Raw genomic sequence first — 14,021 nt, forward strand, 5'->3', positions numbered from 1 at the left:
AATGGGATTTTAGCAAAGTGTATTACCCACAATTCATTGCTCCACATGACGTTTGGAAGTAAAAGGCCGGACTATAGCAATGTTCACTAAACAAGCTGAGTCTATAGTGAAAAAAATCATCCTGCGTAGTCAGCACTTCTAAAAATTTATTTTTCTTTAAAAAAAGTTACATGAATGATCAAAGTGTCTGGGAACACTTGAACACTGCATGAAAATTATAAGATCTGATGATTGAATAATCAAAATTATAGATTAAAAACAATAAATATCTTAGTTGTTAAACTCACATCTATTCCATTCAATAATTTAGCAGCAAAAAGGGTTTTTGAATTGAGAATTTTGCTTATTTATGAATAACACACCCTGCACATAAATTTTTTGAACAAAATTTTAAAGGTCAACATGGTTTATGGCTTACAATGTTGTTTCTTTCAGTCTCTTTTGGCAGCAGACTGCCTGTCAGACAGAAAATTGGCAGATTGGGATCAGAACCGCGGCTCCACCCCTCCTCCCCAATTACCTGTCCATCCTCACTGCTGGCATCCCTGGATCCATGGAGATGGGGCTGATTCTCTGACCATGAATCAGACCTTCAGTGCCTCTTCATCTAAATGACTTCCTCAGGTCAGAGGTCAATGTCCCATCACTCACTAAGCCATGGCCGATCAGCCAGGATGGTTGTTTGCTTTAAGGAATCTCCAAGTGCTTCGATATTTCCTGTTTTCTTCACTGCATTTGGTGCCTGCTTGGTTGCCAATGAGCAATAAAACTTTAATAGACGTTACATTGTCTTCACTTCAAGTTTTTAAGTGTAACAGTCTTTTTCTTTTATCCTTTTTATTTTACACCACTGTGTCAAATTCAAACCTCTTCCGCGAATTTCTTTGCGGTTGGTTATATTTCTCCCGTATGACTCATCATCACGTTTCCTCCCATGAATCACCCGAGGCGCGTTTGACTGCGATCTGAAAGACTCCCGATGACACATTTGTGTCAGGAAGCAGCCGTGGTCGCCGAATACTGTTCAGAAACACAGAAGAATGGGAAAGGGCAATATTTACATCAACAGCAACGCTTAGGGGCCGCAACAATGCGGGTGTCAACAAAGCAACGCAGCAGCATCAATGTCTAAATCCCAAATTGATTTGTCCCCACAGACTCCGGCTGGTGGGGCGAGAAGAAAGAGCGAGTGATTGTGGTTTTGTTTTATTTTTTATTTTTTTTTTATCAGCTCCACAAACATGGTGGCACTAACAAAGTATCCTTTCTGTGCCGTTTCCTTCCACCCTGATTGGACTAATTGGGACCTGTTGACAGCGAATCCCATCCGCGCAGGAACAAGCCAATCAAATCTCAGCGTCTGTCATCCCTGGCACACGGAGCTTCCCTCCCCACCTCCACCCTCCACACAGGCCTTTGTCTCAGTGACCCAGCTGACCTGCAGCGTTTTTTAATATGGAAAGCCTGATTAAGTCTCTCAAAACAGGACATGAGGCTTTCTGCGGGAGAGGTTTTGGTTCAAAGGACAAAAGCTGTGCTTTATGACATTTACAATCTTTCTAAGGACAAACATGAATAGCACACATTGTCACATTCTTAATAGGATGACACAAGTCATTTTTTGACAAAAGTTGAATTAGGCAAAAAAAAAAAAAAAGACTTTTCGGAATGCGACGGTATCACATGGACAAAAGAAAATGTCTCATGATGTAAACTCACCAAAAAAGCAGTTTTATTTCCAACTCCAATTACATTGATTTTTTTAAATTCTGTTCATGCTGTTGGCTCCAGAAAATGTTGGATGAATTTTTTAAAATTGTTTTTCACCTCAAAAGAAAAGTTGAAAAGACGTCTGAATAAATAAATCTACTGATGTGTAACTTTTAACATCTATTTGAGTACAAAAAAAAGATGTCAGTAGACATCCATCGCATGAACAGTAGATGTGAAACTAAACCTACTGGTTAATTTAATATCCTATGATATTAAAATGACGCTGATGAAATTTTTTGAACCAAAGTGTGTGTTGTGAATCGTTGTCTAGTTACTGACGGTGTGCGACTTTAGCCGGTGAAGTAATTGTGAGCAGCTATGATTGAGAAAGCTAAAAAAAACTATTGTAAGGAGTCCATAAGATTCCGGGACCTTATTGGCTACAGCTGGTTTCAGACTCTTATTTTGAAGTAAAAAAGGAAGTAGATGTGGAGTTTCCCTGCTGTGCTTACAAACTTCCAAGAATCATCTTGGGAAGTAGAAACAAAAATCAGTTCAAGGTTGACAGATGAGACACAAACAATTGATTTCCATTGTATCGGCCAAACAATTGACTTAAAATGCATCTACTTTGCTACTTTGCTGACTTGACTAGATTCCAATTACCTCTGAAATAAAACACGATTGGAGTCTTTCACAGTTTTTAATTAATGTGGACACAATATGGTCATCTCTATTTTATACTCTAGAATACTCAGACTGAAACTAGATCATTCGACAATGATTACAGATTCCTTACAGTAAAGAGTGTTCTGATTTCCTCCGTTCGTGAAAACAAAAGTTAGGCGAGAGTGGACTGTCATCAATTTCAACTTTTACAACTTCCTGGACAACATAAGTCTTTAAAATGTCATATATGACGTGATTTTGTATGACATAAAAATTACTGTAAATGTCTTTTTAAGGAATTACTGTATACATATCTACCTCCTGCTTATTTACCTTAGAGTTTTAAGACGTGGGGTTTTTAATGGGGTTTTAAACTCACATGAAAGAAACCTTTGAAAAGCAGCAACGAATGACCTTGTGTCATCACAACTTTTTGAAAAAAAAAAATCCTTAAACATTTGCAGAATTTTCTTGTTTTAGCACAACTCTTCTTGTAATCAAACTCTAAACATTTATGGACAAGCAGTTTGTCCATAAATGTCGGTCTACAACCTCGTATTTACACAAGTGATGTCCAAACTTTTTTTTGTCAACTTGACTAAACTTTTAATTACTTGTGGGCAAATATATTCATTCAGTTATAAATGCAAAAATAAACTTAGTATAATTTTTTTTGCTTTAGCTTTTTTTAAAAATTTAATCTGCATATGACTAAAAATCCAAAACATAAAAACAGGCTCCAGACTGTTGCCTTACTAAAGGACAACAGACAATTTTCAAATGTTTTGGGCCATTAATTGTTTTGTTAACACTTTATTTGACGGGTTGTGAATAATACTGTCATGACACCGTCATAAACATCACATTACACCTGTCATAAAAATGAGTGAGTCTTCATGAATATTTATGACTGTTGCTGTCATAAAGTGTCATTCAGTAAATCATGACACTTAATACAAAGTTGACATTATTCAAAATGTCTTTGTTACAACTTGACATTAACCAAGAAATCCTGATCTGACATAAATTTGTTATAAAAGTGTTAATAATTAAACTTTAGCTTTAATAACATGAAGCTACATAATTTTTAAAGTTTAATCAGATTGAAATATTTATGACAGGTGTTATCTCATGTTTATGACAGGTGTTATCTCATGTTTATGACAGGTGTTATCTCATGTTTATGACAGTCATGACAGTCTTATTCACAACCCATCAAATAAAGTGTTACCATTGTTTTCTATTTTGTTGTTTTCTGAGTTGTGGTCAGGGGGTGAACCGTCATTTCAAGGGGCACACTTTGGACACCTGTAACATAAAGTAGCGACCAAGTAAATAAATACAAGAGTCTTATTATGAAAAAAGACAAACTGGACATTACTAACTTGAGCATAAATGCCTATAGTGTAGAGTTTCCTGTGGGGGTAAACTGGAGGTATTTGAAATGCACCACAGGGGAAACAGATACATCCTAAATGGTTTCGTGTTTTGTTTCCTCTGCTTTAAAGATGTCCAAAGTGTCAGGACGCAACAGGACCTTTTGCTCCGGCAGTTAGCCGAGACAAATGACCAGAGGAGGAGAGGGACCGGAGCAGCTGAGAAAAAGCTCTCAGCTCCTTCCAGAATCTCTCACAGCAACTTATCCTTCAGCGCCATTACGAACCACTCATAGCTTGGCCAGCACCTGTCTTTAGCCGGCCAGGACACCCCGCCTCCCTCTATTCACCCGAGACCCCTCCTCCCGTCACCTTCGTCCTTTGGAGTGGCGGCGGGGCCCTGGTGATCCTCATCCATCCTAAACGCTCTGCGGAGAAAAGTCAAGTCGTGATGAGAGAGGGAGAAGGACAGGAGTTTGCGCCCATGTCCCCTTTGTGCTTTTAGCCGGCAGCCCTCTCCTCTGCCACGGTCATGTCCGCACAATGGCAGCCCTAACAGGAGCTGTCAGCGGACAACGCCACGCCGACGCTACGGGGGCTGGATCACCTTAGCTCTGTGTTTGGGCGGCACTGAAAGGCCGCTGGCTGCAGCTCAAGCGTGTTTTGTGTTGTTTTCTAAGGAGGTGTGTGGGGCCTTTTAACTCTGTGTTTACCGACACCAAACACTAAAGAAGAGGCGAGAGCGTCAGATCGCTAGAGGAATGGAAAGGCCTTAAAGGGGCAGTATCATGTGAAATCAACTTTTTTTTTTAGGTTTACGTCATGATGAGGATGTTACATCCTTGCTGTTGCTTTGATTATTTTATGCATGTTTGAGAAATCCTTTTATCTCCCATGACAATCTTTCTGCTGTGCAAAAACATTTTGGTGAAACTGCCTTTGAGTTTCCATCTGCCAGAGCAGTGACTCCCCCCACTCAGCTCCTACAGACTAGCCAGTAGCAATTATCAAACACCTGGTGGAACTGAACATCTGCTGAGCTTCTCAGAGAAACGCTGGTGAAAATGGTCTTAAAGGGTTATTAGAGGAACCATGTTTTGATGACTTTCTAAAGGCACAATGTGGGAAAGGGCTGGAATTTCTTAAAGGGACAGAGTCCCAATTTTAAGGTGTTAAATTAAGCAATTATGCAATTACAAATATGCACAAAACTTTGTTGATATTCTGCTAATGTCAAGAAAACTCAATTTTGCAGTGTCCATTTAATAAACCCAACTAAAATCACACGTGAATAAGTTTGTTCACGTAAGACGTTTTTAAAAACATCATCTTGCTGTCACTTCCTGTCATCTTCTTTGTCTTTTCCACCAGTAGTAACATCTGATTATTGATCGCGACACGTATGATGCGAAAAAAGTGCTTCCAGTGCGGTTCCGCAAATTATACTAATTTTGATAAAGCCGAAAATGAACCTCACATTACAGCAGAAAACCTTCTTTTAAAATTCATTCATTTGACGTATTTTCATTAATCAAAAGTATTTTCGTAATTTCAGTTTGATCAGTTTTAAAGTCAATGGAAACACAGCTGTAGTTAATTGATTGCTCTATACAATGTCGCCTGGAAAGTGCCTGGAAAATACATAACACTGCCCATTTGAAATGCTTTGTTTTAAATATATATATATATATATATATATATATATATATATATATATATATATATATATATATATATATATATATATACATGTAAAAAAGATGTCCAGTAGAGGCCTCCACTTTGCTCCTGAAGTTGGATCAATACAGTGAGGTGATGACATGTCATTTTGCCCTGGCGGAGCAGAGCGTCTCTGAATGGCGGCGCTGAGAGACGGCAGCAGGTGAATGGTCCTGACAGCAGATACAGTGTATCAACGTGCTGCTTTTAAGTGTGCGGTTAGGACTCGGTGTGTCCCTACATGCGGAGCTCTGTTTGGCCACCGCCTGTGGAAAGCGATACTTGTCGCCATCCTCATTGTGTGTTTGCTTTCGAGACTCTGCTTATGTGTTTATGAGTTATTGCCGAGTACACAGAGCCACGAGCCAGCTGCAGACTTTATTTGTTGGATACATGTAATTAATTCACAAAGGCCCTTAAGAGCTTTAGGCTCCGGATACAAAGGAGGCGGGCCGCTGCGACGAGTTCAGGTTGAATCGGCTCATGATTGTATTTGTTGGGAACCAATATTTAGGCAGGTGTCTCGGCTGAAAGGGATCAGGAACGCATATAGACACACAACCTGAGGGAAAAGACAACACCGCTGTTTACAGTATCGTGAGCCGACGGCTTTGGGTTTCACTTATGCAGTCTTTGACAAAGTGTTCATGTATTTCTACATGTTTTATCATGTTATACGAAAAAATCTGAATGAATTTCATAGGCTTTTTATGTGATGTACCAAGAAACAATAGTCAAGTCAGGTTTTTCTGTGTAGCACGTTTCAGCATCAAGGCAGTTCGAAGTGCTTTTCATCATGAAGACCTAAAAACATCATAAACGCGTCATTTAGTTAACAATTGTGAAAAACCAGTGATAGACGTAGTATTTGTCAAATAACATTGTTAAAATCATCGTTACACATCAAATATGTTGGTCAATGTTCAAATTATTACGGTTCAAAAGCGACTCTAAACAGGAGGAGGATTTGTCTCGTCTTAAAGGAACTCAATGTTTCGGCTGTTTTGCTGTTTTCTGGAAGCTTGTTCCAGATTTGTGGTGCCTAGTAGCTGAACGCTGCTTCTCCATGTTTGGTTCTGAGGGCACTGAGCAGACCAGAACCAGAACCAGAACACCTGAACGGTCTGGAAGGCTGATGTGACAGCAGGTCTTTACTGTATTTTGGTGCTTAGACATTCAGTGATTTGTAGACTAGCAGAAGTATTTTAAAGTAGGCAATTGTGAAATGAAACTAAAACAACACAGTCTATTTTTTTGTGTCGCAGAGAAGCGAGCAAAAAATTTTGGCACACATCGACACTTTGGCACATTGGCATGAACCCCACTTCCCTCTAATACCTGTAACAATTACCTTCAAAGTTCACCTAATTGGAATGGAAAATATCCAGTTAGTCCTTTGGATTTGATAAAGTGTTTCTTAGAGAACATTAGTAAATAAACAGTATCATGAAGACCAAAGAGCACAGCAGAAGGCTAAGGGAGAAAGGTTTTTACACCACTGTAACTCAAAAGGACATGACTGCTTGCCTAGACAGCAAGGTTGTGTAAGACTAGTCGGAGAAGCAGCCAAGAGGTCAAAGGTAAATCAGGAGGAACTGCAGAGCTCTACAGCTCAGATGTGAGAATCTGTCAACATTAAAACTATTAGTCATGTTCACCAGAAACACAAACACAGGCTTTATAAAGGAGCGACAAGACAAAGGCTACTGTTCAGGGAACGGCAGCATAACACCTGGTCGACGTTTGCCACAAGCCAAGTAGGAAGAAGCTCCTCTGTACAGATGAGACCAGAATTAAACTTTTTGACCTACATGTAACACACTATGGGAGGAGGAGGTGCACTTCGCCTTGAACACATCAGCATGTGAAGTCTTGTTTTTGTTTTTCTTCTGTTTCGTTTTGCTACTTAAGTAGGGGCTTGGAAGGTGGTTAGAGCTGATGGATGGAGATAAATACATGACGAACCTGCAAGAAAACACAGAGGGTGTAAAAGACTTGTAACTGAGACAGAGGTTCAGATTGAAGTACTTTATATTTATGATAGATTGGCCCACTCAAAGTCTCAAATCCATTTGAGACTCCGTCTGTGCGTGAAAATTAATGTTTACACAGCACTCCAAGGATGCTGGAGTGATATTTTCATTCAGAAAGGGCAAGATTTTCAGTCTGTATAAATAAAAAGCTAGTCAGGAAATACCCAAAACACTTGCAGCTGTAATTGCAGCAAAAGGTGGCTCTATAATTTTTCAGATTTTATCTGTAAAAAGAAATATGTTCCATTACTTTCAGCTAATATTGATAAAAAAAATTATCATTTTTGTGGTATGAAACAGTCCAATAGCAGAGTAAGAGAAAACAGGGTTTACAATTCAGATAAGGTTTTGTTGCTAAGAGACCATTAGATGGCAGTAATACACAGCTGAGCAGCTCCGTGGCCATCGGGACTCTATTTTCTTTGCTTTCTGGAAAATACAAAACAAAACCAAAACGGTTTCGGATGAAAATTTGTAATTTAAACAAAGAATGAGTCGGCATAATATAGATGCAATGGTCAAGCTGTCACTTCCTTTAGATCAGAAATAAGGAAAAGAAGAAGAGGTTGTTGGCATAGTCTAAATAATCTAAAAGTATATGTTTTGAGTATATCACTCAAAACGTGTAAACACAGAATGTAAAGTGTCCGTCTCTGAAAACGACTGACCTCATAACCTTTTCTGGGTGGTTTATTGTGCAGAGAAAATGCAGCAGCAGGGAAAACCTGAACAGCTTTTTGCACTTTGTCAACAGATTGGCCGTACGCGTTGACTCGGGACGCCTGATTTCAAAAAATGAGCACCCTACTGTCAAACAAAGAGTAGCGAGTAAGCAGAAGTACATCTGACAGAGTGAAGAAAACTGCAGTAGCTGAGTGCTGGAGCTTTATTGTGGTCTAGCTTTTATCTGTAAGACAACACTGGGACGACTTCAGAGGGCCCGGGGTGTGTGGATCAAACCGGCCTTATCTGCAGGCGTCTATCTTACCTCAGCTTCCAGAGGTTCTCTCTGCAGTAAAGTCAGCCTGCTCCAGCTCTTGCTAAGGCTTAGCCCTGTATTTGTTCAAGACTGAGATTGTTTACAGTTTACAGATAGAATCGAAGTGTATCTCCTCCCAGTACATCAACTTGCTCTAAGACAAGATCTTTAGAATAAATATACATTGTCAAATTCTCACCCCCGTGTTAACAGAAATGAACTATTAATCATTTTTCTTCTTCTGCTCAGTCACACCCAAACTTGTTCAATCAAGATGTCCCTTAAATAGAACTTGTTTGACGACATGAAGTAGGCTAAATGATCTCAAGAAAAGCAGATCATGTCCTCGTCTAAATATATATAAATGTATATATATACAGTATATATTACATTTAATTTATTTCAAGCATGATGGAAGCATAAAATCACACACATGAACAAGAAATGCAAAAGACATATTTTGTTGTGGGACAATAATCTTAACATGCTTGAAAAAGTAAAAAACTTATGAACTCCATAAACTTGTACGATATTTTCAGATGGACCCTCATTATTAAATCAAATAAAACAAAAAAAAAAAAAACATATTAAATTTTAACTTTGTCTTAACTCCTCATTTAACTTGTTCCACAATTTTACCCCATGAATTGAAATACAAAAGCTCTGTCTAGTTGTGCGTATACTACGAATCCTTAAGTTTGAGTAATCTCTGAAGTTATATCCCCCTACTCTTTCAAAAAAAACATGCTCTATATGTGCTCAGGTAGCAGTTTATTTGTTACCTTAAACATAATTTGAGCAATTTTAAATTCCACCAGCTCTTAATGAGTTTGTGTGCTCATGAAAACTGACATTATGGATTATTCTAACGGCTCGTTTCTGCAGGATACTCAGTGGATGTAAAGAACTTTTGTAATTAATTCCCCACACCTCTGAACAACATATTAAATATGGCCCTGTTCTTGAAAGCAGTGTTCCTTTGAGAGAACAACTCAGCAAATGTCGCTGCCAACCCTTATTGAGCCAGCTCAGCAGGCTGACCGTAGGGGAGTGATGGCTCTGGTCTTATTCTGGTGAAACTGTTTACTTGGATAGTCCATGGTTAAGTCTCCCAGTGAGATTAGAAAAACAGTTGCTCACCACATCCTCAAGTGCGGCACAGATGCTTATGGCTAACAAAGGAAAAATATAATCACCGTTGTCCTTGGTGCTTGGGTTGTTGAATGCTAGCCTCCCGTGTGTTTACGCCAAACTACGGGGTGTTTGCTAAAGAAATGCCCTGTGACACAGAACAGAGGAACCTGTCAGGGGAAAAGGGATTTTTATAACGAGAGACTTTTCACTTAATGTGCAAAAGAAGAAAGATAGCCTAGATGTGAGACATAAATGAACGTAGATGTGTGATCTGAAACAGCAGATAGCAGCTCTTTTCTTCTAGGTGAATTTGGTGCTTGTTTAATCACGCTGAATAAGAACCAAATGGTTCAGTAGCAAAGACCAAACAGACAGAAGTTGAAATATTAAACTGAAACATTACTGCTCAAAGGGGTGTAAGGTAATCCAAAAAACTCACGAGACGAGAAACGATTAGTTCACAAGAACGGGACGGAAAGAGATTCTAAAATTGTTCGTAAGAAAAATTCACTCAACAAACTAATCTGTCCTTATCTGATTTCTTTTCATCTTCTCAGACTTTAAAACACTGCCTCAGCTAAGATCTGCAACATTTTCCAGTGACTATTGATACAGTGTTTTGATTTCTAAATAGCTCAACATACCCGTAGACATCCATGCATTGGTTGTTATAGCGATGCTTTTAACCTCCTTCAGCAACTTGCAGTGCTTATACATTGCTTGTCACTCTGTTGCCATTCATAGTTCCTGCCGGAAACCTAAAATGCTGTCAAACAAGCACATATCTCTGATTACAACTTAATCAGGGAAAAGGGAAAAAGATGGCAGTCGCCTCAATGAGAAACATTGTGATTCCTCAATATCAAAACGAGATCTTGCTACGCCCCTAATTGTTTATCATTACTGAGATTTGGATGAGTTAGTCAAAAGTTTCCCAGTTCACTCCCAAAACTTCCAGGTCCAGAGGTTGGTCGAGAAGCCAAAGATCATTCTCAAGCAGGAGAAGCACCACGTAAGCATATTTTACTCAAGTAAAAGTAAAAAGTTATCATCCAAAAACTTACCGTAGTAAGAGTAAAGAGTATTGGAAAAAAAATAGGCAACTTAAGTACTTTAGTAGTACTGTTTAATATAATGTAATGTGAAATAATGTACAGTGGAGTCTCGACTCACGCCCGCCTCCGATTGGCTAAATACTTGAAGCCTTTTCTAAAAACACTTATAACTACATATTTCAATAGTTGAGATACTAAATATACCTTAATATGCACAGTGGAAACCATTTGGCCAGAACAGCAGAAGCTAATATCGACAGTCATACTTATTCCCAGTTTCGGAGTACAGCCAATCAGCATGTAGGAAAAGAAATGGTGCCCCTGGATTGGCTCTTTTGCCAACACCAACACGTCAAGTACTAATATGTAAGTATTTCAGGTAAACAAACTGCAACTACTTTACATATACTTTATGACAAATCTACTCAGAGAGAAAAGGTTTTTGAGTGTCAAATTATCCTTCTGCAATAACATAGATATTAATTTTGAGACTTTCCTGACTGGAAATAGTTTTCATGCTTTAAGCCTCTTAGGGGCTGGCTGGCAGTTTGCCTAACGTTAAGTATAATCCTAAAGGTGTTTTATGTTAGCACTGCCCTCTCAGACCACTTTGAGATGATTTGAGTGCAAACTGTGATGTGCAATAATAAATTACATTGAATTATTATAGTTTACCTGAAATAAATGTATTTTATTCATTAGTTTTGACACAAAACTCAGTTATTAGTTAACTAATCATTTGCAATCCAGGAACAATCAGGTCAGTGCTGTGAGATTTGAGCTGCTCAGAAATATTCAGAGAAGCTTTATCTGTCAGGATCTTGTGTGTTTGACATTTGACCTGCTTGGCTGCTTGTAATGTTGCTAAACAAGGTGTTGACACCTCACCCACGAGTGGCTCGACTTCTGCTGAATGACTGAACCGGGAAACAAAGGTTCACCTGACAAATACATTTTGGCCTGACAGTGGTAGTATGTAAAGTAAAGAAAAAAAAAGAAAAAGGATCTAATAACACACTCTGCTGAGAAAGAGACAAATTGTCCTGGCAAGCTAAATAAACACAAGATTAATCTGTGTTCTTATGAGAGCTGAAAAAGTCAGTCATGGATGAAATCGAGGCTTTTGAGAGGTAGTTGCTCGAGATGCAGCTCTGATATGGAGAACCAGAGAACCTGACTGAAATATGAAGAGACCAAAACAAAGATCTGGGGAGTTACATAAGGCAACGGTTTTAAGCCAGGGCCAGTGACTTAGCAGCTCAATGTGATTCCATCTCTCCTTTGTGAGCTCATGTCCGCAGGTGAAGTGGTTGAAAGATTTATTTTATTTTTTTAAAAAGAAGGAAAAAAAACAGCCCATGTTGTAGCAGGAAGTGTTGATCAGATAATTTCATCTACCTCTGATTTGGTGCCTGTGTCGGTGCTGCAGCAGGTGTCGGCGGAGCTGGGCGGGACCGGTTCAGCAGCCCGCTCGTCTTATCGCACAAAGCTCGATTCTGTCAGCACGGCACGCGTTGAGGCTGTGTCAAAACGCTGACATCGTCCAGATACCTGCAGACTGAAAGGGAGTGAGCTGGTAGCTGCCTGTGAGCGCCCTGTGTGTTAGGAAACCATCTGCAGTGAAGAAAGAATGCTGACCGACTTATTGAATGGGACCTTTCAGACATGCAAAGGGTTATGACAAGTTACCAAAGTATTCATAACGTTTTTACCTTTTCTCATTTTGTCAAATTTTGGCTGTGTACTTCAGTGGGATTTTATGATCAAAATCAAATAACGCATTATTGTAAAGTGAAAGTCAAGTAAGACGTGGTTTTGAAAATCTTGTGCTGCAATAAAGCTGAAAAGTGTGGCATGCATTTGCCGTTGATCTGTTTCCTGGTGCCCACAACCAAAATGCTTCCAACCACAAACCAACGATTGGTGAAATAACAAAAAACTGTATTATCAGATTGCCAGTCTTTCTGATAATACTACTTTTGAATCTACAAACAACAAAAAAATGAGGTGAACGTGAACCAAAGTCTCTACAAAATATGCTGCACTTAAAAACAATGTAATTTCTTGTTATTTGAGATGCAGATTTAATTTTAAAATCCAAAATCTGAATTTGTCTTTCAAATTCAAGGTGAGGTTCCTGGTGCTGCCACATGTTCTTAATGTTTCTGCTTTGCTCATGTTGACTTTTTTCTTCTTCAATGTGTCAATACTAAACTTCCAAATATAAAATAAAATCACTAAAAAAAATGGAAAGATGTAGGAAACGAAGCATACTTTTTAAAAATCTGCAACAGTTAGAAAAACTTTTAAAGCCCTTCTGACAACCTGTTGCCTAAGTTTTAAAAGATTAAGAGGAAATCTGATTTTCTTGCGAACAACTTATTAGTAAGGTGCAGTAAAATAATAAATTATGACATGAATTTAAGCAATCGATCAAGCATCTGTTCAGTCAAAAACACCAATTAGCTGTGTTTCCATTACAAATGTGCACAAAACTTTGTCAATATTCTGCTCAGGTTGCAAAAATACAATTTCACAATTGCCGTGTTTATGAGAAACAATAAAAAACACACGTGAATAAGTTTGTTCACACCATAAGTCATTAAAACATGCGCACCATAATCTTCCAACTACTTCCTGTCTTCTTCGTCTTTTCCGCCAGTAGCAACATCCGGTTGTTGATCACGTGACTCGTGTGATGCCAAAAAGGATTTTTATTGCATTTTTGCAAGACAAACCAATTTTGATACAGCTGAAAAAAGCTCATCTCACTACCAAAACTTTCTACTGACACATGACAGGTTTTTTTTTCTTTTTCAAAATGGTGTGTTTGTTTATTTTTTTTCATGTTAAATTGTAAAATTATATGGTCGATTGAAACGCAGCTACTGCCTGGTAAATGTGGACGGATGTAAATGTGAATGAAGTTCCACGGCACTGCTAGTAAATGCATCCTCCTTAGCACACAGACCGGCCAGCCTCTCTCAGCTGACATGTGTAAAACAGTACACACAGCAAACATTTGCTCTTTGGGTTGTTCCACAAGTTCGACGTTTGGAAGCTTCATGGAAGCAGAAAGCTGATTAAAAACTGAATTCCTCCACCCAGGAGGAGCTCAGACACACTGCGGTGCGCTGCGTCCTCCACACCTGGTGTGCACGGTCGCTGTCATAATACGAGGAAGTGATTTTTCAGGTGTTCATCGGCGGGACCTCCGCCCGTTCCCTGATGTCGAAGCAGATGGCCCCGGGGCAGCAGCGGCAGCAGCAGACGTGGACATGCATCTTCATTGTTGGAGCGGCTGTACAGTATCCGTTACAGCTCATTTTGGGAACATTTGATG

At 39.1% G+C, this 14,021-nt stretch overlaps 1 long non-coding RNA gene across 1 annotated transcript in view; it reads right to left on the reverse strand.

The window, feature by feature from the left end:
- Positions 1-441: 441 nt before the first annotated feature.
- Positions 442-14,021, reverse strand: part of LOC122827858 — a 29,662-nt gene continuing 16,082 nt past the window's right edge. The window contains exons 2-4 of the long non-coding RNA XR_006370133.1: positions 12,077-12,229; positions 4,109-4,186; positions 442-1,020 (exon numbers count right to left, since the gene is read on the reverse strand). This is a non-coding gene — a long non-coding RNA (uncharacterized LOC122827858). The remainder of the gene's footprint in view (positions 1,021-4,108; positions 4,187-12,076; positions 12,230-14,021) is intronic.

Source organism: Gambusia affinis, linkage group LG03 (genome assembly GCF_019740435.1).
Source record: "Gambusia affinis linkage group LG03, SWU_Gaff_1.0, whole genome shotgun sequence".
Classification (NCBI taxonomy): Eukaryota; Metazoa; Chordata; class Actinopteri; order Cyprinodontiformes; family Poeciliidae; genus Gambusia; species Gambusia affinis.